Below are 26,180 nucleotides of genomic sequence, written 5' to 3'. Positions count from 1 at the left end.
TTTTTTTTTTTTGTCTTTCTGAATTTATGTTAAGTGCCTGTTGAAACACTGAAAGCAATGCGCTGTGATTTGTCCTCACCTGCGCATTTGCGCTTATCTCCTTTACTTGCCATGCTGAAACCCACAGAAACTCCACACGCACACACCGACAAGTGAGGAAACGTGATGTCAATAACAGATTTACATACTAAAAGGTGATTGGACAGTTCTTCGCACATGCAATGGATGGAAAAGGTAATCTTAAGCGTACAAAGGCGTAACTGCTTTGTTGCAGTTGTTTTTATTAACAAACCAACATTAATAATGCATATTCTAAACCACGGACCACAAGGCACACTGAAATACGTGTGATATATATATATACTGTATATATATATATATATATATATATATATATATATATATATATATATATATATATATATATATATATATATATATATATATATAATTTTGTTTTCTTTTTTTTTTTTTACTGAGAATCGTTGCATTCCTACTGACCAGCATTAAAGCCATCACCCACTGATATAACTGAGAAATGATGAGCTCCTATTGCACAGTGATGCCCACATAATGGAACTCATTGTGAAGAACAAGATCATGGAAGGCATGGTATCAGTTTTTAAGATTAAATCTTGTGTCAAGAAGCCCATTTGTTGGTTACAAATCCCCACAACACCCTACGTCAAGGAAATCATGTCGAAATCAGGACAAATTTGTGTGATCTGACCGGGGCTTAAGTTGGTTTGTGAGTGTTTAGAAAGACACTTGGACTGGTTCAACTGTTGTTAATTCATCGCCTCAGGCATTTTATCTTATAGACAACAAATATAAGGTTGTTGTCTTAAATGTCTTAGACATTTAACTGTCTTAAATGTACTTCATATGAAATATTCTGTATTTTGAGAAAAAAAAAATCTGATTTGAATGACGTTTTAGTCCTGAGGCAAGAATAATGGCCACTGAGGGCCTGAAACAAAGAAAAATCAGCACAGCCTTTGCCCTGATCCCTAGAGGTCAGAGTGCACGTGTGAATAATGAATGAGATCTAGTGACCCTTTGACCCTGGAGTGAACAGGGGTCATGATCACAAATATACAGAACTCAAACAAACATGCACACATGAGCAAATGCATGCCATGAGGTTCCTTTCCTCTGAGTATATCATGAGACTGATGGAATAGCATTTTATAAATGTCTGTTTTGTGACAGCAGAGGACACATGAATAATACACAGAGAACAGAAAAAATGTGTTTACAATGCATATGCATCATCCTCATGTTTTAATGCATTTTATCTGAATGTCTTGTTCTGGAGAAGACTACAAGATATTTGTCTATAATACCAGTCAAGCAGGTTCATAACTGGAAAAAATAGCAAATTATTTAGTGATAAGATACATATAGCTACACAAGAAAATTAGCACTGGTGACAGTAACACCAGTGAAAATTTTCATGCAAAAATAGAGATGCACTGATCCCGATAATTGGATTAAACATTGGCTCGATAGCACATATTTTTGCTGGATCAGGGATCAGCCAGCTGGTACCGATCTAAATGTTCTAAGGCCATTCTATAGTTTAATGTAAAGTACACATATACATTCAAGTGGTTAAATTCATGTTGAGCTTCCCATCACTGCACCTGTCAATCATTCTCCATTCATTCACAGTTCAAACTGAGTGAAGCGTTTATGACAACACGAAAACCTTTCTCCAAGACTATTTGTTCCTGGTAATATAAATAATCAGTGGAGAAATGCATTTAGTTTTCATTAGGACCTGCAACATGGAGTTCATTGCTGTTTCTAAATCATGTTGTGCTGCGTCTGTTAGATCAGCCGATTGAATTCGCAACACTGGAGTAGAGAGGGGTAACCCATACACCACCAGGGGGTTCAATGTATGTTTTATGAAGCAGAACTGTGTGTGTGTGTGTGTGTGTGTGTGTGTGTGTGTGTGTGTGTGTGTGTGTGTGTGTGTGTGTGTGTATATATATATATATATATATATATATATATATATTTGTTAAAATTGAGTTATTGACATATTCTAATAAAATGACAACTTATTTACATTATGGGATGTTTTTTTTAGAAGTTGTTTACATTTTAAAACTGTTTATTAAAAAAATGTTACACTCATACTGTTTGCTATGGAATGCAAAAACTTTGAAGCTCAATATCTTAAAATCATTCAGAACGCAGATAGAACCTTATAATTCAAAGGAGACGAGATATATAAATTATTAACTCAAATCTCTGCTGAATGCATGTTCTAGACTATACTAACTTGGCATTTGACATGATATAAGATGCATTAGTAACATATAATAATTCCAAGTCATCTAGTTTGTTTGTTTATGTAATTATGAAATGTTTGATACCGCACAGTGGATGGGAGAAAACAAATACGTAATTTCTCAGAAACTTAGATGCACTCGGTAGGTTGCGTCAGAAAGTCGTGTGTGTATAGACTATTATGTCACAAAATGCATTGAAAATTCTACACTCTTGTTAATTATACCTACTAACAATCCTGTTTTTCTCGGGAGTCTCCCGTATTTCAGACCCATCTCCTGTTTTGTTCTGTCTCCCGGAAAACTCCCGGAATTTCACCTCTTGCTTACTAACATCTATTAATGTAGAGTTAATACTTAACTGATAATGAATGATTCATAGTGTGGAATTATTATAAAGTGCTACCAAATAAATAAATAAAATAAAATTGAAGACAATAATTTTGTGCACTTTAAGTTATTAAACCCCTAACGCAATTGACAAATAATCAATTAAGCCCCTCATTGACAAATAAAGTAAATTATACTGTATTTCAAAACATGTTGTTTGTTTTATTGTGAAGTATAAATGCTGACATACAGATATTTGACAGAGGGTTTCCAGCATGTGAATAATAAGTCTCAATGGTGCTAAGGTATCTGGGGTGGTTGTGAAGGCAGTTTTGAGGGATTGTTGTGGAGATCTGAATTGGTTGCAAGGTGGCTGCTTGCTGACCCTCTTAAATCATTATCCTATACGCCTCACCTGGGTTCCCCATCAAGGCACCTCTGGAGATCGGCCCAAGTGCACTATGGGATAGAAAGTGGCTTCGAACTGTTTGCTAAACATAAGGTGTAGAAATATCATTGGTAATCCCATTGTGAATCTTTTAACAGAGAAACATGCAGACTACGTATTGAAATATTGAACCAGCAGTGATGATTTGAAATGCTTCTTTGTATCTGTAGCAGGCTATGGAAGCCGAGAGGATGCAATCACCACACACACTCTCTCGCCGGCCCTGGCATCAATAATGAAAGCAAATTTACTTTTATTTGATATATCACAGGATACTTCATTCATAGCAGTCTATTCATCATTGCCAGCGTTTGCACTCTCAATGTGAGCAGAGAGAGGTGCATTAGAAAGATGGAGGCGGTTATTAGATTACGCTGGGCCTCTATGTCACCCCACTCTTCACAAGCTCACAACTTCTCCGCTATTAGGCCTGCATGCATTTATCCACTCTCTTTCTCTCTCTCACACACACACAAACGCATTCACAGATAGTGAGAGAGAGAGACAGACATGTTTGTTTACCTGTTATGATGGGCAGTTTCTAAAGACTATATAGTAAGATTGCAATTCTTAACCTTGGCATTTGCTTTTATTTGATGTAAAAGGTTTTTTTGTTGTTGTCAGTTCATTTGTTTAATATTTTAGTTCTAATATTTTGATTCTTAGAAATAATAGATTAAGCATTTTCTGACAAATTTGACATTTTCGTCAAACTTCAGTTATTTACATATTCTTATTATGTAATAACTTCATTCATTCATTCATTCATTCATTCCTTCGGCTTAGTCTGATTTATCAAAAGTTGCCACAGCGGAATGAACCGCCAACTTTTCCAGTATATGTTTTATGCAGCGGATGTCCTTCCAGCCACAACCCAGTTCTGGGAAACACCCATACACTATTGAATTCACACACACACACACACACACACACACACACCACTGATACATTATGGTCAATTTTGTTTACCCAATTTATTTATATTGCATGTCTTTGGACTGTGGGAGAAACAGAGCATGCCAACACGGGGAGAACATGCAGACTCCACATGGAAATGCCACCTGACCCAGCTGGAATTCAAACTAGCTACCTTCTTGCTGTGAGGCGAAAAACATTGCCTGATCTAATGACTGTAGATTTCTGCTGGACATTTGGATGGTAGTGTTAGAATTTGACATCAACAACATGAAAGCATGGATCTGTCTTGCCTTGCATCAGGCTGGTGGTGGTGGTGTAATGGTGTGGGGGATATTTTCTTGGCACACTTTGGGCCCATGAGTACCAATTGAGCATTGTGTCAACACCATAGCCTCAGTATTGTTGCTAACCATCTCCATCCCTTTATGACCACAGTGTACCCATCTTCTGATGGCTATTTCCAGCAGGATAATGCACCAGTCATGAACTGGACAGAATATGCAGACAGAAATTGCTCAAACTGAAAGTTAATTTTAAGAAACAAAGACAGCTGCCGTATGCTGGTTGTTGATGTTGAACGCAGGCTGGATGTTTGGCAACAGAAAACTTCTCCCTCTGGACCCGTGCCAAGGGAGGTCAAAGGATCAGGGAGGGGAGATATCCCCAGTAGCAAAGTGGGTGCTGGAGCAGGCAAGCACAGAGGTGGAGAGGCTAGATTCAATACAGTGGGGAGACTGCGCAGATCTCAGGTATGATAACAAACTATTAACTTCACTAAGGCAAGACTGGTCTAGACAAGACTATTTAGAATGGTAAGAATTTATGGTAAGAAAAGTTACACAGAGTACGTAGATAAGAAATCACAATAATCTGGCAAACAGCTTCAATAATGGGCACGTATATGTAGAGGAGAAAATCAGATGAAAAGAGCCACAGGTGGGTAATGCGTTTGCACCATCGCTGATTGTGAGAGGCAACAGATGAGACAGAAAACAGAGATAATACAGAGAAGCCCAAAATAAACTTGGCCCATGACAACACCATTTCATAACTGGTGAATCATCTCAGACTGATTTCTTGAACATGACAATGAGTTCACTGTACTCAAGTGGCCTCCACTGTCATCAGAGCTCAATCCAATAGGGCACCCTTGGGATGTGGTGGAATGGAAGATTCGCATTATGGATGTGCAGCCGACAAATCTGCAGCAACTGCTTGATGCGATCGTGTCGATATGGATTAAAAAAAAACTGAGGAATATTTCCAGTACCTTGTCGAATATATGCCACCAAGGATTAAGGCAGTTTCAAAAGCAAAAGAATGTCCAACTCGGTACTAGTAAGGTATACCTAGCAAAGCTGAATCTATCTATATATCAAATTGTACACATTTTGGGACACAGTGCTGGCCAGTGAGGATGTATATCCCTAGATGAGATCATGAAAATTGGGCCTACTTCTGACAAGAACAGAAAAGAAAGCATACAAAAGACCATTTTAACGTTTTAGTGTATAAATGTACGTTAATTGTAACATTCGACATACAATACATGTGTAAAAATATTTTGTCATATTTAATCAAAAAACTTGCAAGTACTGCAATTTATTTTTAAACCTTTCGATTGAAGAGTAAGTCTTTGTGTGTTTGATAAATTAAAATAAAAAAGACATAGGTCTACATGACACACATAATGATACGTTAAACAAATAGCCTGTAGCTCAGATGTCCAAATATGTTAAAGGAATAAAATAACATATATTCTCACCTGGAAAACTCTAAAAACCTCATTTTGTGACAAAACAGGGGAGTGTTACCTTTTCAAGGTTTTCTCTTCAGCCATATTTTTTTATTTTATTTTTATTTTTTTGCACTTCCAAGGATTTGAACTGTACTTGGGGTGATGTGAATTTTCAATTAGAACAGTATTTCAGCAATAAATAAATGATAAATAAATAAAGAAGTATAAAGAATAAATAAGTTCACAAAGCCCTTCTTGAAGTGTAGGTCCCCAGCCTGCACTGTTTAAACCTTTTTAATTTAGAGAGCAAAAAGTTGCTTGTATCCACACAAATAAACTCCAACTTGGTTATGAATTAATCAAACACTTTGAATGCACACGAGAGGACCAATCAGGATCATCTCAGAGGCCAAGATACAGTTGATTTTATTAAGTCCATGTTTAAATTCATGGCATGGTTGTCACGTTTTAGGATAGGGAAGGATGAGGACTCAAATGCAAAACTAAAATGGGAAAAAAGGAGAACAAAAACAACTCTGAGGGGGGAAAACATAACTAAAGTAGACTGGGCTGGCAAGCACATGACTCGATGAAAAGAGTGACGGCGCAAGACAGCAAACATGAGGAGACTATAAAGGATAAATGATTGGCAACCAAACAGGTTAACATTCATTCATTTTCTTTTCAGCTTAGTCCCTTTATTAATCTGGCCATCCAAACATCCAAACATACTCATTCACACTCATACACTACGGACAATTTAGCCTACCCAATTCACCTGTACAACATGTGTTTGGACTGAGGGGGAAACCAGAGCACCTAGAGAAAACCCACACGAGAGCGGGAAGAACATGCAAACTCCACACAGAAACCCCAACTGACCCAGCCGAGGCTCGAACCAGTGACCTTCTTGCTGTGAGGCGACAGCACTGCATACTGCGCCACTGTGTCGCCACACAGGTTAACATAATAAACTAAGAATAGATTAACAAGGAGGGTGGGACTAGACAATAGGAGCACATGACACAAAAAGAAAAACAACACAAGCCATGTGCTCACAAAAAATGGGACTAGAACACGCCGTCAATGAGAGAACTCATTAACTGCATGTCCACAGGAAACACAACACTAAATCACGCAGCCGCAATGTAAACAACAAGCCACATGCTTAGACAACACCATCATGAACAGAAAGCAAGACATGAGCACATGATAAATGAAAACACCTACCGTGCACTCGCATGCGGCATGCATGTTTCTGATCCCATCGCCAACTGAAACCAACTAGATTGGAGCGCTGAGAACGAAAACACCACGCTGTGAACAAAACAACAAACACACCAGGATAAGAGTACGCATCCCAAGCAACCAAAAAAAATTAAGCCGAGCACAACATACTAGACAAGACAGGACTAGTGTCTGGACTAAGCCACCAAAACAAGAATTAACAAGACTGATGTGGCAGAATCCTGACACTGGTAACACTTTACAATAATGGTTCATTAGTAAATGATAACTAATGTATTTACTAGCATTAACTAAAGTATGAACGATCTTGTAAAGCGTTTTTTAATAGTTCAACATTAACTAAAGTTGTTGACATTACTTAATGCTCAGTGAATTGTAATGTAATGTGTATTTATATAGCATGGTGGTGTGGGGGGGTCTCTCCACACCACCACCAGTGTGCAGCATCCACTTGGACACAGGACAATGGCGCCAGTGCGCTCACCACACACCTGCTATTGGTGAAGAGGAGAGACAGTGATAGAGCCAATTCGGTGGAAGGGGATGATTGGGAGGCCATGATCGTAAGGGCCGATAGAGGGACTTTGGCCAGGACACCGGGGTTACACCCCTGCTCTTTCACGAGAAGTGCCATGGGATTTTTATTGACCACAGAGAGTCAGGACCTCGGTTTAACGTCTCATCCGAAAGACGGCGCCCTCTGACAGTTTAGTGTCCCCTTCACTTTTACTGGGGCATTAGGACTCACACAGACCACAGGTTGAGCGCCCCCTGCTGGCCTCACTAACACCACTTCCAACAGCAACCTAGTGTTCCCTAGTGGTCTCCCATCCAGGTACTGACCAGGCTCAGCCCTGCTTAGCTTCAGTGAGTAACCGGTCTTGGGCTGCAGGATGACATGGCTGTGGCATGAACTAACATGAACTAATGAAATGGCAAAAAAAAAAGTTAACGAAGCTAACTAAAATGTATCACATTTGTAATAAACTACCCCTTTAAAGTAAACATTTTACTTGCATTAAATACACTATGAGTGTAAAAGAATTATTGTTCTTTTTTTTATTGGACAAAAATAGGTTTTCTTGTCTTTGAACCAGACTCAAACTAAGTAAATCCAATCACACATACAAACTTACATGTACCATCAGAGCAGAGAGTCTGTGAGCTCACTAATATCCTGAAACCCATAAACAGCACATATCAGAGTGCGAGACTTAATAACCCACTGAGGCTAATATTCCTCCTGCTGCTAAATCACAAACAACAGCCTTTAATTCTCATCGAAAGAGCTTGATCCTGTCAGATATACCTCTGCCGAGTTGAATCAGTGCTGATGTGAGTGTGTTTTCATGCTGTCTGTCTGCCTGGGCATCTCTCTCTCTCTCTCTTTCTCTCCCTCTCTTTCTCATCGTACTGATTGCCTGATGCAGTGGTGAGCAAACTTAAGTGAATTGCACATCTTCAATCTTCTCCAATCACTTAAGGCTGCAGCATGGCGACGGCCATCCATCATCTGTGGCCTGAAACATACGGTGGATCAGCAGCGTGGGACCCACAACTAAATGATAGTAAAAGGTATGATAGCACTCAAGCAAAAGAAACCCAAAACTGGGCCAAAGCTCTGGACTGCAGCATTTTAGCGTGAACCAAGATTCATTTGCTCTAATATGTATTACAGTAGCCACAATATATATATAGTTGTATAACTAAGGCACACTTTGGCCATAAATTAGGTTTCACCATCTGAAGTGATATTTGCAAACTAGATATCGGAGGTTTGGAATAGCAATAATTTTGATATGACCACACATACTTCAGAAATAAAGGTACGCGAGCTGTCACTGGGGTGGTACCTTTTCAAAAGGTACACATTTCCACTTGAAGGGTCCATATTGGTACCTCAAAAGTATATATTAGTACCTATAAATTTTAAGAGGAACACTTTTGTACTTTTTAGGTACTAATATGTACCCTTGAGGTATTAATATGAACATTTTAGGTACAAATTTGTACCTTTTGTAAAGGTAACACCCCAGTGACAGCTTGCATACCTTTATTTCTGAGAGTGTAGACTGAAAAAGATATAGACGTAGTACCCGTGATGTCACTTGTAGGTTTCTGAAGAATGCAAAAGAAAATACAAGTAGGAGTGGCCAACAGTTGCTATTTTGTTTGCGCATCATCGCACCGACCGGGGGATACCAAACAAGGGCAAAGAGATGAGCGTGAGCGGAGCTACACACGCCTGCTGGCATTTTGCTTAGACAGGCTTTTCTTTGGGAGAAATGCTTAATACTTCATTACCTGTGACTCGTTTGTGTTTTGACGACATGTGCTTGGTTGTACACTATATCAATAAAGTGTTTAGTCTTTTAAAAACCCTGTTGTAATACATTGAATCACTAAAAATTGTTCTTATGATGTTTTTTCTACAGGAGAGAATCGCAAATTACTTTCAAAAAATTCAAATGTCTGTGTTAATAAATGCAAGGCTACTTATGAAATCCAGGCATAACACGAACATTTCAGATGACTGTTCTATAGACCAATTACCATGTTTGTAAACATTCAGGATGCGCACGCAGGGAGGTGGCAGAAAGCAACCGGGAGCCCTAGCATTTACAGCGAGGGAATGACATCAGATGCAGTACAGAGTTTGTTGTTGTCTTAGAAATAAGATATATTACTTACATATTATATATATATATATATATATATATATATATATATATATATATATATATATATATATATATATATATATATATATATATATATATATATTATTTACATAATGCTTACAGCATATTATAACAGCTCGTCACCCAGTGACAAGCACAGTGATTCAGCAAAATTAACGTTAAAGTGAGCGGCGTTCATCTGACAGCTCCATTTGCGATAGCACCCTCCCAATGAATATTGGATATGACAAAATGGCCAAGCATCCAGCCCCAAATATACAATCTCAATGAAGCTCCAAGTGATTTTACAAGAGAGAAGTTAAAGGTCTACAAGTCTTTGGATGCCAACCATGTTGTTCTTTGAGGTCATGTGCAATAAATATTGCTCCATGATGACCAGATTCAAGAGCTAAACACCGAGATTCCGCCTAGCCAAAGACAAGGAAACAAGACGGAGCTAACGTTATACAAGGCCTGGGTAATTAATCACCAACACGCAAAACAACTGCATTCTGACAGTGAACTACACCTGTACGGCAGGGTATGTGAACTTACACATAAAGGTAAAGTTGGTTTTATATTCGCACATTCAGACTTTCTCCTTAATAATATAATTTCATAAAAATATTATTTGCAAACTCTAAATAGTGAAATCATATTAGTAGCACCCAATGACTATCAATATACAACATTGTTCACAGTCAAATAAACAGTGTTAATGTTGTTTTCAAGTCACACTTGCAGGTTATTTCAGACCGTATATTCAAAGTGCGGTGGTAAACAATATAGGGAGTGTCACAAGTTGTCACTGAATGAATGTGTGAATATAAAACTAAGTTTACCTTAATAAACGTAACTTTCACGTATCATTCTTAGCATTCAGTGTCAGCAGTTTAATTAACCATATGTAACTGTTTTTGCTGAAATCATTTCTGCAATCAAAATCAAGTAATGAGTATGATTCAGCATAGCACAAACTGACCTGACATGACATGAGAACTGCAAAGTCCAGCATTTCTAGTTAGCTCCTCACTTCATTCAGCTCCCATTGAGCCAAAGACGTCTACAGTCAGTATTAAAGCAGTGTCTGGTGTATGGTAAAAGTTAAGTTGTCTATTTTTGGACTCGAATTCGGCATCCTACCGCAAAACACGACATCTTTCCCATTGTAGCCTGTCTGTTTTTTGCAGCCGGGGACCCGTGTGACGTCATGTGTGACGTAGGGTGGTAGTTGGTCTATAGCCTACAGCTAATAAATCTGTCATATTCTGAAGTGCATTCAAGTTCTAAAGAAAAAGTAAATGATAAAAGATTTTAAAAAATACATTTAGAGATGCTATCAGTATATAACTTAACTCACCTGGGAAATGGAGGCCACGTTGAGCGGCTAATCAGCTGGAATCAGCTTAGGTGAGGTGATGGCAACCAGCGAGACCTAGAGGTCATTGAAGTGGCCATGCCCTTAATTATGCAGACTTAATATACTTAATATAAATGAAACAGATTAGTTATTTAAAAAAAAATAACCCCTTCACAGTTGTCATAAAGGGTAATATTAGCTATATGAACCAAAATTGTTATTTGTACCAGGCTTTAAAAACATTTTTTTCTGATGTAAAGTTAGCCATTTTAACAGTGGGGTCAATAGAAATGTGCTCTATTATGGAGCTACTGTAGCAGTAGCAGAAATTCAGTAAATAGCAGTTTCAGTTACTTCCGTATTTGCTTTATAAGGGAGAGCGGGAGGTTGCCACTTGGGTCAGACAGAATCTGCAGACTTTTAATGGTATTTCTGCACAGTACTTTGAGTGGATGGATAGATGGATGGATGGATGGATGGATGGATGGATGGATGGATGGATGGATAAATGGATGGATAAATGGATGGATGAATAATTAATCTGCAGAATTATTAGGAATGATTTTGAGAGTCTAAGAGCTGAAAACGTAACTTGAAGAAAATTAGATTAGGGTATACAGTGTGAATCCATTTCTAAACTGTATTGTACACAAATAATCAATAATATCAACAATTGAAATAAATAATAAAAACAGAATCAATTCTTATGTATACACATTTATATAAGTAAATAAATAGAATGATGGCCTCAGCAATCTGGTTGCCAATTCTGTGTGGGCTTAGTTATGGCAGCATTAATCTAAATACATTTGAAATACATTTTCTCAAAATACCACTCTCAAACAGTTTCCAAAACTTTCTCTTTGCCATTAAAACTCTGCAAAACACAGAGATATTTACATTAGATGCCGCCTACGTTATTGATGTCTATTGGAAGGAATGGGTCAATAGAGCCGCCATTTTAGTACAGGGTAGTGCTCTTTTAAAAGGAATGTGGGACCAAGGTGCAGTGGAGGACTGTTCATCTAAAGCCAGAGATATCCCATACTGTATATCTACAATCTAGCAATCAAAAACTAGCATTAGAGGCACAAGCCTCTAACAAAACATAAGCTGCATTGTGTTTAGAGCAGATAATTCTGATGTTCTAAAAGATATTATAAATAATCTGACAGGTGTTTTGAGCTGAAACTTTCAGACACTTTCTGGAAACACAAAAGACTTGAATTAAATCTTGAAAAAGGGGTCAAATAAATGCCCTTTGAAGAGATTTATTTTAAGGATGTTGGAAATGACAGTTTAGAGGATGTGATTGAGATCACAACTATGATACAGATACAGAATTTATCATAGGAAGTTCCAAGGACACTTTGATGTAGCAAAAAAATGTAACATGCCTATATCACTGATGTCAGATCATGGTACGCATTTACTACATTGCTTTCATGTTATGATGCATAACATTTTTCATGTTATGATATGTGAGTGATGTTTGCACATGCATTTAAATTTTGGCTCGAGAGAGGGGTGCCTGGAGGGTGGGAGTTAAATTGGACAAACTTTGGGGGGGGCCGTGTGTTCTAAAAGTTTGAAAATCCCTGTTCTATGGTACCAAAAAGCTTATATTAATAATTTACTTAACTGATATTTCTAGGCTACAATATTACTTTGACAACTAGCAAATCACCGGAATTTATAAGAAACGAACAAGCAGTTTTAGTGTGTTAGAGACGTGAGTTGTGGATCATCTCCACTGACTGTCATGTTTTATAGCTCTCTGTCCAAGCACAGGCCCTGGTACAAGGTTCTTGGCCACATGACATTAGGACTACAGTGGCTTATTTCTAAATGCTTGACCTGCTTCCAACCCCTTTTACAAGGTGCAAAGAAGCTATCTACTGATAGCTCACTCCTCATTTCATCATGGCAACAGCATAGTGGATTAATCTGCTCCATAAAAACCAATGAATACACCTGATACAAAGAAACTGAGATGTGGTTTAGCTTAAAAGCAGCTGGATGAATGAACAGCGGTAAACTGTGGTTTACACGGTGCTGTACACTGAAAGGTTTTTAATGTAGGTGAATCGTGTTTGACAGGAATTCTTATTTAACTCGAGGTCTGCAATGAGCAGTAATAAACAGTGCATTTCTAGCTAGAGAAGCAAAAAATATGTAATTTGATGTGATTTTTTATGGGTATGACTGAAATTTTTATTGTTCTTTAATAGCTTGCATACTTAGTGAGGCTTAGTGAGACTATGGTTTATTATTAAAGCTGTCTTTGTTCTCAAACGTCTTTCTCGATTCTCCTAATAGTCATTAAATATAAATGAATAAAAAATATAGACAACTGAGCACATATAATAACTTTACTCTGCACTACATAAAGGTCATAGTAGATCATTTATAATTATAACACTCTTAAAACATTAGCTATCACAATATCAAGTTTTTCCGTACACAATTATTAAGATAAAATATGATTATATCATCCTAAGATTCTGACCATTGACTTGTGTCCTCTGTAGTGGACCTTGTGTTTTCATGAATTTTCTTTGAATTTTTGAGCTCTTCTGTCAAGTCCTGTTGTACTGTGCAGAGGACATCCTGGGCTTTCTAGTGATATGTCATTTGATTGGCTTGCATGCTATGAACCATTTTTTACACTGCATCCAAAATGGCTGGCTACAATTAAGCAGATTTTTGGGAAGGAGAGAGGTATGAAAAAGTTTGATTTTTAAATGTTTTTTTTTTTTTTTTTTTACTATTATTATTACATAGGATTATTTTTATGATGTAGGAAATCACAAAAAAATCCTTTTTTTTCTTTGGGTCTCAGGACAGAAAATGTTATTTATGGATTTATGGATTTTTTTATTATATCAATTTTGATTGATTCCTTATTAAATTGATTCCTTATTTGATTGATTGATTGATTGATTGATTGATTGATTGATTGATTGATTGATTGATTGATTGATTGATTGATTGATTGATTGATTGATTTGACACCTATGGCACCTATGATGCAAAATCAACTTTTGGGAAACTGGTTGGACAGACCTGTGCATAGGTCTTTATAGTATTGCAGTGACATGAACAAAACAGGTCTCTATTTAAAAATGTACTGACATTACAATAGGATCCAAATCCCAATGATTCCAATAGTATCTGAATGCAGCCTTTATGATGCAAGCTGAGATTGCTAAGAGATGCAATGTCAGACACAATGCACTCAATGGAGCAGTGGCGTCACTGTGAGGGGTGGGGTTAGGGGTAGGGTTAGGGTTTTCCACGCCCACCGAATTAATTGACAGGTGCCAAGGTAAAACTATATGATTTGCTTTTGAAATGCTATTGGTTCAGTTTAGGGAAGGGTTTAGGTAAGGGGTTTGGTGACTAATGGTAGTTTGGAAAAGTGCTCCATCGCATGGCACAAGACGAGTATCAAAACGTATAACCAAACACACCCCGAGTAAAGGATTTCATTTTTTACAAATGCTGGGAAAAAAATCTTGACAATGCATTCTAGTGGATTTTTTTATCTGAAATGTGCAATGAAACTTATTATCTGAGAACAACATATCTAAGAATGTCATGACTGACCGATCATTATGATGTATTCCAGTAGGTAGCGCAGTAGGTAGTGCTGTTGCCTCACAGCAAGAAGGTCGCTGGTTCAAACCTCGGCTCAGTTGGTGTTTCTTTGTGGAGTTTGCATGTTCTCCCTGCCTTCGCATGGGTTTCCTCCGGGTGCTCCGGTTTCCCCCACAGTCCAAAGACATGCGGTACAGGTGAATTGGGTAAGCTAAATTGTCCGTAGTGTGTGAGAGTGTGTGTGGATGTGTGTGTGAATGTTTCCCAGAGATGGGTTGCGGCTGGAGGGGCATCCACTACGTAGAAACTTGCTGGATAAGTTGGCGGTTCATTCCGCTGTGGCCACCCCGGATTAATAAAGGGAGTAAGCCGACAAGAAAATGAATGAATGAATGTTTCTATAGTAGGGGTGGCACGGTGGGGCAGTGAAAAGAGCTGTCGCCTCACAGCAAGAAGGCCACTGGTTTGAGCCCAAGCTGGGTCGGTTAGCATTTCTGTGTGGAGTTTACATGTTTGCATGGGTTTCCTCCAAGTGCTCTGGTTTCCCCCACAAGTTGAAAGACATGCTCTAGCTAAATTGGGTACACTAAATTGCCTGTAGTGTATATCCTGTTCCTCTAGGTTAGGGGTTGAGCAATGGGCTAACAACCCACTTTATAAAAATTAGATGTTACGAAACACCAACATGGTGCGGCTAAAAATCAACTTTGATTTTGGGATTAGCTAAGTATGTATCTCTATCTATCTATCCATCCATCCATCCATCCATCCATCTCTCTCTCTCTCTCTCTCTCTCTCTCTCTCTCTCTCTCTCTCTATATATATATATATATATATATATATATATATATATATATATATATTGTAAAAATAAGTTGTGTGTTGTTCTGTTTTGTCATGCGGTTGAAAGTTGAATTTGATCAGTACAACAATCAGATGGGTCCAAAAGGCCCATTGGAAGGCCCAATGGACAATTTTTACTCACTTGATGACATTTAATATGTAACACAGATGACTCAAGAAACTATCCACAGCCATCACTCTTTAGCCCAAGACTGGTTGTCTAAATGCCCACCTAAACTAAGTAGGCATGGTCAGTACCTGGACGGGAGACCAACTGGAAGAAATAGGTTGCTGTTGAAATTGGTGTTAGAGAGGCCAAAGGGAGAGTTTACCTTGCACTATGTGTAGGTACTAATGCCCCAGTATAGTGATGGGGCACTATACTGTAAGAAGAACTAAGGTCCTAGTCATTAAAAATCCCATGAATATTCTTCTAAAGATCAGGCGTGTAACCTCAGGTCAGTTTTCCTCCATCTGCTCTTACCTTTCAATCCTTTCATTGAACTGGCTCTATTACAGTCTCTCCTTGCCATCTATAGCTGGTGTTTGTTGGCGTCATTGTACTATGTCTATGTTAAAAGCACTATACAAATGCATTCATTCAGTCTTTAAAGATGACACAAAGTGAGTTTCAAGGTACAGGTTCTTTTTTCATCTATAGTTTTCTTGGTCATTCCTTCAAAGCTCTCAGTCTGGATGGCAAACCTTTTGAAGGGATTAGGACACAGGGATGAGATTTTCTACATGAAACACAGGCATTAAACATTATATTTTTTCCCTCTTTACTCATCGCTATAAGATCACATTCTCTCCCTTCTGTTTGGCACTAGTTCAGCGAGCACTAAAAACACCTCTAAATTCTCTTCTCCCTTGTTGACTTTCTTTAGCAATGAAACATGTTGTAGCTGCCTCCTTTTTTCTTCAGTAGATCTACATCCGGTTTTGGAACAGAGACAGGTGTGTTTTTCCTCTGAATGATGTGAATGAATAGCATTCCATACAAGAAAAGTCTATCTGTCACCTTGAATCAGTGAACAATATTTCAAGCATGCAAATGAACAACTTCTCATTGATTAGTGTAGGTGAGCGTCAAGCCACACAGGTCAGCTGCGTCTCCATGACAACGGCATTCACCTCATCGTGTTGACTTGTTTGGAAATGAGCCAGTCATGGACATCTGTTTAAGGCTGGTGGCTTTCATGGTATAAAGAAATCAAGAGAGATGCCTAGAGTTTTCGCTAAATGCAGTGTGTATAATTATATATGATCTCTATGTCATGGCAACATATTTGTATGTTATTTAAAGAGCTTCTTTTAGGGATTATAAAAGGTGATATTTTGGTTTTGGGGGTCTTCAACAACACTCCAAAAACACTTTCATTGTCTTATAATATGCATTTATTTTTAGCTAATTATCCCAACGACTCCTATATGGTTTGTTCAGCAATTCTTTTGTTCTTAAACCGCTTCTTTGCATGATGCTAATCTGTGATTGGTCTGATGACCCAGTGCGTTGTGATTGGTCAACTGCATTCAGCGTGAGACGGTAAAGGAAGAAGCTTGCGTTGAATTTTCAACGTTGATTTGGATGCAATATGTGAATACCCCCATACAAATTTAACCTTAGAGATACAATACAAGCACTGATCTGTTATAGATAAGTGTTTACAAACAGCGTGGAGCAATTACAAGTTACAACACACAATTTAATGCATATTTTGCAAACTACAGAAAACGATTTAAAAATTTTAATGACACTTACATGTTCTATAGGAAGGAGAAACACATACAGCATCTAGAGGAAGAAGAAACTGGTCCATATGAACTGTTTAACAGTTGCTGAAAAAGTCTTGTACATTAGAAGTCTTTGCTGCTCCTTCCATTAATAACAAATAACTGGCAAATCACACGTTGCAGGGTAGGTTATCGCAGGGTTTTTCAATTTTTAGGACGTTTAGAGCTATGTTACACATTGCATGGAAGGTAATTTTCAAAAAACTCATAATAGGGGTTCTTTAATTCATGGCCAGTTCATTGATTGTTGAATTCTACAATCAGATATTAGTTTGGATTGTTCAGCAATCTGAAATGTTAACTTAATATTAGCTTGACTGAATTCATTACAATGCAACTCTTTATTATTGTCACAACCAGCGATCGCTCCCCAGAGGATCGCTGGTTCTCACACGAACTCTAAACTACATTTCCGCATTTCCCAGGACTACATTTTCATACATGCACTGCTCCCAAACACGCACGCCTGCTCACTCATGTATCCTGATTGCAAGCACCAGCTGAGCCTTGTTCACAGACTGATTTCATTCATTCATAAGCCACTCTCTCATGCTACCAGTTTGCCGAGTTTTGTTTCCCTGTGTACATTACAACGCGTTTCCCTGTCTTGTTTCTCCGTGTCTCGATCCTAGCCTTGTACCCTTGTTATCCTGTTTAGCCGCCTACCTTTCGACCTTTTGCCTGTTTAACGTTTACGATTCTGGACTGCCTTCATATACCCGTTTGCACCTGATGACCACTGCTTGCCTGACTTTGAATAAAACTGCATATTGGATCTTACCTCCTGTTGTCTCCTGTCACTCCACCCCAGTCGTGGTTACAATTATGTCTTTAGTCTTGGGAAGTAAAATGTCACTCTGAACCACCAAACGAAGTCATAAGTTTAATTTATGTAGAATTTTGGTTGTGAAAAAATAAATTATGCATTACTTAAAAGCTGAATATATAGGGGCATTTTGGCCTAAAATCAAGAGCTTGATTAGTTGAACATTTTAACTTGATTAGGATTAATGAACTTTTTTTTTTTTTTTGCCCTCATAGTCCATTGACAAGTTTTGTACAGTAAATATGCGCACATATTACAGGTGAGAAATTTTTGTATGAAGGATGCATTGCTTGATTTTAAAATAATTGAAAGAAACACACACTATGTAATATCTATGATTATTTATAAAACATCAACATTGAACAAATGAACACCCATTGCCTAAAACGAGCAGTCACTTTTTTTCTTATAAAAACATGAAAATAAATATCTTGCACTTTTGGAAAGGAAATAAATTATTTTAATTGTTTTTCATATCAAAAGTAGAAGGTATGGGGTACTTATAGTGTATTAGGGTATGTAACTGCGTAAAAGCTGTGCCAGACCATATGCGTGCGCTCAATGCAGAAGTATAAAACTGCCAGAGCGGAGTCATGTGACTTCACATGTGGTATGGAAAGTAATCCATAATCCATAAGTAATATGTGTTGGGACAACATGAAGGAATTGCGTGGAACTCAGCATTGTTTTTACCGTCTACACTCAAAAAAGATTTTTACGGCATGTTCAAACTACTTATTTAAAATGAGCTGAATAAACACAATTCTTGAGGATTTTTTGGCACAACTTAACTGTTTTATGTTCAATCAACTTTTTAAATCATTTAAAAAATAATCAAGTTATAATAATATGAAGAGAAACACCTGTTCAGGACCCATTAATAACACCATTTACAGTAGATGTCATGAGCAGAACACAAAGTGCGCATATCAGTGTAATACACTTTTTTTTTTAATAGTTTCTAAAAGGGTGTTTTCAGCAACACCAAGAATATTTTATTGATTTTGTTCTATGTGAAGCCTTTTTATTTATCATTTGAATAACATTTTTTTCCGCCATACATAAGCTTTTGTGCAATCTAAAGGCTTTAAGAATGTATAAAGTTTCAAGAGTGTATGTATTACTGCTGAACATGAAGGAATTGCGTGGAACCCAGCATTTTTTTACAGTCTACACTCAAAAAAGATTTTTACGGCATGTTCAAACTGCTTATTTAAAATGAGCTAAATAAACACAATTCTTAAGAATTTTTTGGCACAACTTCACTGTTTTATGTTCAATCAACTTAATTATTTAAAAAAACAATTGAGTTATAATCATAACATAGGGACAATAAGAAGGAATAGTGCGGAACCATTTTTACAGTGTAGAGGGGGCCATCAAAAGCTTTATAAAGGGTTTAATCAAATATAAATATAAATATGAGGGAAAAAAACTGGCATTGTGTTTATAATATCACATTTGTTAATCCTTTATGTAATGTGTTTTTAGCATATACATCTTATACATAATATAATGTAGATGCATAAGCATATTATTTATCCCCTTTATAAGTGATATTATAAATTTAATTAAATAATATGAAAGATGTGGAGGGAAAGATCAAAAACAGCACAGCAATTCCTCCCTTAAAACATTTGGCAAATATTTATCCTAGAGATAAGATACTTGAGCATTTCCATTTGGGGACACCACAGCAATTAGACAGCAGCTTTAAACGTATCCAGTCATTTGCAGCGCTCATATAGAGATTCTCTAGTCAACCGTTGTAAGCCGCCATGTGGCTCTCTGTCAGACACAGTTAACACAGTTACAAAGAGCCGACACACTCCTGGCACCTGCACCCACACTGACCCACATTCAGACACTCGCAGCCCAAACCCTCCCTCCCCGACCCACCACGGGCCACAGCGCCTGGTCGCCCCAGCCCGTGCCGGGACACAATGGGGTTAGTGGCAGCTGCTCCCATGTAAATCTTGTCAGAGTCAAATGGCAACTGTTGAATAGCGAGCAGGCCGGTGGGGCACGAGCGTGGGGGTGTTGTGGGTGGGGGCCGGCCGCCCCTTAACACTGCACCACAAGCAGTTCATGTTCTCCTTCTCTATGAGAGCTTTCGGCTCGTGCTGCTCCAGCACAATAGAACATAATAGCTGGCGTCCGCCAGAGAGCCAAATCACTGTTTCCTAATCTCCCTTCATTAGGCCCCTCTCGTCCACCACGGGCCTGCTTCCTTTCATCCCCCTATCGCTTCGTCCCGCAGCCGGACAATGCTGGAGCTTCTGTCCTCACAAAGGGCGCAGCGGAAGTTCAGTTAATCTTGCTTCCCTTCCTGCTTGATGAAGAGAGAGAATGTGGCTTTATTCGGCCTTTAGTCACTTTACAGATCAAAGCAAACGTTATTGTGACTTTGCACTCACAGATGTCTATCTCGTGTTTGAATACAGATTATAAAACATGTTGCCTTGTTGGTTGGCGATTGGTCAATACAGCATTCTAGTAGAGCTGGAATTCATAATAACGACTATGAAGAGAAACACCTGTTCAGGACACATTAATAACCCCATTTACAGTAGATGTCATGAGCAGAACACAAGGTGCGCCTAGCAGTGTACTACACTTTTAAAAAAATAGTTTCTAAAAGGGTGTTTTCAGCAACACCAAGAATATTTTATTGATTTTGTTCTATGTGAAGCCTTTTTATTGCTCGTTTGAATAACATTTTTTTTTCTGCCATACATAAGCTTTTGTGCAATGTAAAGGCTTTAAGATATAAAGTTTTAAGAGTGTATGTATTACTGTTGTAAAGAAATATGCAGTTTGTGCAAGACATGAAATGGAACAGCAATAAAAAATATAAAATTGCATACTATTTTAATCAGTACTATATATCCTTTCAATTTCAATTAGGACTTAGTTTAGGTTAGGACTCAATTAGGTTTTACTGCTTCACTCTTCAAAGTACACTTCTAAAAAGTTCCTTTCCCCATTAAAAGAGCCATTTTCTTAGTGTTAATAACATTATAGTAATTTAAAGAACCATTTTCTTACTATAATGGAGCTTTTGTGGAATAAAAAGTTCCCATTGATGTTAAAGGTTCTTTATGGAAGCATCAATGCCAATAAACAACTTTTATTTTTCAGAGTAATTACTTTGTAATTGTTGTAGTATGAATGTGTGAAGTTAATCTAGTCAGAATGCACTACATTTCATATATTGTCAGTGTCATCTGACTAGTGTTAGGAGTAACGCATTACAAGTAACACAAGTTACATAATATTACATTTATAATTAAAGAGTAAAGTAACACATTCCTGAAAAATAAGCAATAGTATTTAAGTTGCTTTTTTAAAAATGTATAAAACTTTTTAGCTTAATTAATGTGCTTTTAAACATTGTTTGCTGAATTAAAATAAGTGTAATCATGCTGATTCACACTCATTGAGAAAATGAGCTCACTGCAGTAACAGACAAAAACGAAAATGGAAGTTTTTCATTTTGAACACATGAAAGAAAAGGGGATTGTCTCAATGGACAACATATACAAAAAAAAGCTTTCACATTGCTTTTAACTTGTTTAGCACCAGGAAGTTTTCAGAAGGTAACATTATTATAATTTATTATCATTCATTCATTTTCTTGTCGGCTTAGTCCCTTTATTAATCCGGGGTCGCCACAGCGGAATGAACCGCCAACTTATCCAGCAAGTTTTAACTTCCAGCCGCAACCCATCTCTGAGAAACATCCACACACGCATTCACACACACACACACACACTCATACACTACGGACAATTTAGCCTATCCAATTCACCTGTACCGCATGTCTTTGGTCTGTGTGGGAACCAGGAGCACCCGGAGTAAACCCACGCGAACGCAGGGAGAACATGCAAACTCCACACAGAAACGTCAACTGAGCCGAGGCTCGAAACAGCGACCCAGCGACTTTCTTGCAGTGAGGCGACAGCACTACCTACTGCGCCACTGCGTCGCCCCTAATTTATTATTATTATTATTATTATTATTATTATTATTATTATTATTATTATTATTATTATTATTATTATTATTTAAGGTAAATTTAGGTGTAGGTTATACGGTGTGTCATTAAATGTAGAGCTCCTTTATTTAAAAGAAAGAAAGAAAGAAAGAAAGAAAGAAAGAAAGAAAGAAAGAAAGAAAGAAAGAAAGAAAGAAAGAAAGAAAGAAAGAAAGAAAGAAAGAAAGAAAGAAAGAAAGAAAGAAAGAAAGAAAGAAAGAAAAATACCCTTAAGTTCTGAACTCAAAAGTAACTTAAAAGTAATGTAATGCATCACTTTCCATAAAAAGTAACTAAGTAATGCAAGTACTTACTTGTTGGGGAAGTAACTCAATATTGTAATGCCTTACTTTCAAAAGTAACTTTACCCAACACTACATGTGACTTCCTAAACTTACAAATCCTGTGGCCTCATCAGATACCAAAGTGTTCACTGAATCCAAACTCTACTTATGAATATCTCTGCAAGAAACACAAATTTATCATATGGAAACTTTACCTCTAATTAGGACATCTTTGTGTTTTCAGAAGCCATAATCCGGCATCGTTTAATCTGGTTGAAAATTGCATAGTTGGTACATACTGGTTACATAGCTCTGTTCACACAATTCCCATGAAGAGTTCAGATGTAAAAACCTCTTAAGTGCCATCTGGAATTCTCTTATACAATGAGCATTTTTCTAAGCCTCTTATGTTTATGTTCAGATATTTGATGTTCAAAGTGATCAAAACAACCTATTTTTTGCCATAAAAGTGAAATTACTGAATCAAGACATAGGAGCCTGAGAAAAATGCTATTTTAGAAGAAAATTACACGTGGTGGCACTTAGGGGGTTTTGCATCTGAACTCTTCATACTGTATGTTAAGCCAGTTTTGCGATTAAAGGATGTTCAAAAAAACAGAGCATTTTTTTGTTACATTTCCCAAACCAATTACCAACACATTGCCTTTTACATCTGATATTAAAATGCATTCAAATATGACCTCTTGTGCTAAGATTTTGTCAAAACTCATCTTAATTTAATCTATATTCACTTTCAAAATAAGTGTGACGCATGAAAGAACCCATTCAAGTCACACTCGACACACACACAAGAGAGCAGAAATCAAGTCAATCAAAAGGATGTGGATGGCAGCTATGATTGCGACAATAATCCATGTGTTTCAACCATGTGTTAATCAAGTCAGATTATGGCTGGAAAGGGCATCCGCTGCGTAAAAACATATGCCAAAATAGTTGGCGGATCATTCCACCGTGGTGACCTCTGATAAATAACTGACTAATCTGAATAAAAATGAATGATTGAATCAAGATGGGTCAGTATGTGGTAAATACATAGTATTTATTGGCTGTTTGCACCCATCTGACTAAATGAGCGTTCACACTAAATCAATCCGTTCAGTGGACTGATTGAGTGCATTTTTGACTACATCTGGAAGAAGTCGAAAGTGGACCCGCAGACCACATTTGAGACCCTGGCTAACGACTATGCTTAATTTCATCAGCTTGTGATGTGATTGATGAATCTTGGAATCAGACATCTTAGAATCAGATGTAAAGGTGGCTTGTGTTAATGTTTTTCATGTAAACCGACCAACAGATTCCAGCATATTAGACTGGAACGAAAAGGTTTACATTGAGAATATTTACAAATTAACCTTTAAATGAAACCTAATAGTGCTTAAACAAAACGCTGAACAGAATCAGACCTGGGAGAATGATCATGGGAAATTTAGAACTTCCCAATTGCGAAAGCTTCCCTAAATGCTTCTTGAATGCTGTCCTGCTAGAATATAAATGAACGAGTCAGTCTGATGTCTCCAGCTTGCCCCCTAGTGTTTACTCCTGCACACGACTCACTTTTTTAAAAAAGGGCCTCACAGGGGCCTCAACAAACGGTCGCTCAAGCCACACAATGATAGGAGAGGCACCAGATCAAAAAGCCCAGTGTGTGTGTGTGTGTGTGTGTGTGTGTGTGTGTGTGTGTGTGTGTGTACGTAATTAGACTCCTAATAGGCATGACTGACTGAAAGAAGAAAAGAGATGTCAGTGGTACAGTCCATATGGACAGATAATAAGATGTAAACGGGAGTGTGCAGTTTATTAACAGTAGTGAATTTGCTTCATGAAAAGTATTTTCAGTCAATTCAGTTTTAGACATTTAAATCAATTTTAGGTTGTATGAACTTAAAAACAAGTTTAGTGCAAAGATATCATTAGTTACAGGCAAGAAAACCAAACGCTAAATGTATTTCTCTTTCATATTTGCCAGACGTGTTGTTATTTTTAAGGCTTCAGGTGTAGTGCTGAAAATTTTATAATAGAATTTATTATATCATAGTCTAAATGTCACTTTTCCATGGTGGCCAAGCGAGTTTAGCGTGCTGCAATTTAAGAAAACACATGCAATTACAGAAAACGCCAGCAAATTGAGAAAAGATCTTCATCTGTTTGACAGCACACGTGCTACAAATTCTCACAATGCATATACATAAAAAAACGTGCTGCATTTTTACAAAATGCAAACAATTTCTGAAATTGCGCTGCATTTTCTCACAACACAAACAAATTAATAAAATGTGCTGCATTTTCTCACAACGCAAAAAATGAATGAAAGCATGATACGTTTTCTTACAACACTTGCAAAAACAATGGAACACAATGGACATCTTTCAAGGGAATCCAAAAGCGTGATAGAAGCCGCTGTGCCGTGACTATTGCTCAGCAAAGTTGTAGGTGATCTTTGAAAGGCGAGTTTTTTTTGTTTATTTTAACATCCTTACTCCCTTGTCTTTATTTTTTATTATATGGCTAGTATTTTATTAGCCCAAATAACCATAACCTAAATAGCCAGGTCTGTCACGTTCATTTGCAGGTCTGTCCATTTAGGGTCCACTTGAAACATTTCCATTGTGTTCCATGCTATTTTAAAGTGTTGTGAAGTAATGCAACGCATGTTTTGTAAATTGTTTGCATTGTGAGAAACTGCAGTGCCTTTTTTGAAAATTGTTTGAGTTGTGAGGATTTGCAGCACGTCTGCTGTCAAACAAATAGAGACTCTTTATTAGACTCTCTCGGCCACTGTACTTTTCAGCCATAAAAGTGATTGGGCGTACCACACCGTAAGTTACTTAAAACTTTGTAAGATGGTAATACTACTTTTTCAAACTATTTATTTTATTTTTTTGCCCTATTTGAACCAAAGTGGCATAATCAGAAAAAATACAGTCTTCCACACAATTCATATATGTTGTCCAAACACAATTCAATTGGGGTAACTTAATTGTTTTGTAACTTAAGTTTTGTTAAATTTTAAGTGGATTAAACAAAAAACTAATAAATTGCAATAATTGAGATTTTTCAGTGCATTGTATATAAGTACCTTGAACATGCAGCATTGAGTGTACACTCAAAGAAATGTTGCTGCTTGTTCCAGCGACTAATATAAAATGAGTTTAAACAACATCATTTTTAAATTTTTGTTGGGAAAACTTAATTGTTTAACGTTCAATCCACTTAAATTTGATAAATTTGTAATGTTTACTTAATTGACTTTTGTATTGGGACGATATGAATTAATTGTGTAGAGCCATGTATTTTTAGTCTTAGCCTGAATATTAAAGAAAATCCGAAAAAGAAAAAAGAAGAAAAAAAAGTAGACATTTCAATTCAGGTTCACCAGAGTTAAACATCCTAAATTTTTACAAAAATCTAAAAAAAATAAAAATAAAAAAATAAAAAAATTATATATATATGTATGTATTTTTGTGTGTCTGTGTGTATGTGTGTGTGTGTGTGTGTGTGACCTCAGATCGAGCTCATACATTTAGATTTTGAGTTTATTGACAATATCTATGATATGAAGATTTTTGTAAAAATTTAGGATGTTTAACCATCCTCTGGTGAACCTAAACCATGTAAAAAAATACATGATTCTACACAATTTATTCATATTGTCCCAACACAAAATCAATTATGTTAAATTTGCAAATTTAACAATTTAAAAAAATAAATATATATATATATATATATATATATATATATATATATACATAT

The 26,180-nt window shown here is 37.1% G+C and overlaps 1 long non-coding RNA gene across 2 annotated transcripts in view; it reads right to left on the bottom strand.

The window, feature by feature from the left end:
* The window catches only part of LOC141378759 (uncharacterized), a 108,436-nt gene that overhangs the window by 55,153 nt on the left and 27,103 nt on the right, over positions 1 to 26,180 (bottom strand). Inside the window, exon 2 of one of the 2 annotated variants that reach the window (XR_012394088.1) lies at positions 6,965 to 7,051. The exons of the other annotated variant lie outside the window; for it this stretch is intronic. This is a non-coding gene — a long non-coding RNA (uncharacterized lncRNA). The remainder of the gene's footprint in view (positions 1 to 6,964; positions 7,052 to 26,180) is intronic. 2 annotated transcript variants of the gene reach the window in all.

Source organism: Danio rerio, chromosome 18 (genome assembly GCF_049306965.1).
Source record: "Danio rerio strain Tuebingen ecotype United States chromosome 18, GRCz12tu, whole genome shotgun sequence".
NCBI classification, from domain to species: Eukaryota; Metazoa; Chordata; class Actinopteri; order Cypriniformes; family Danionidae; genus Danio; species Danio rerio.
Note: the sequence above shows the minus strand (reverse complement) of the source record. Positions and strands in the feature narration are given on the sequence as shown.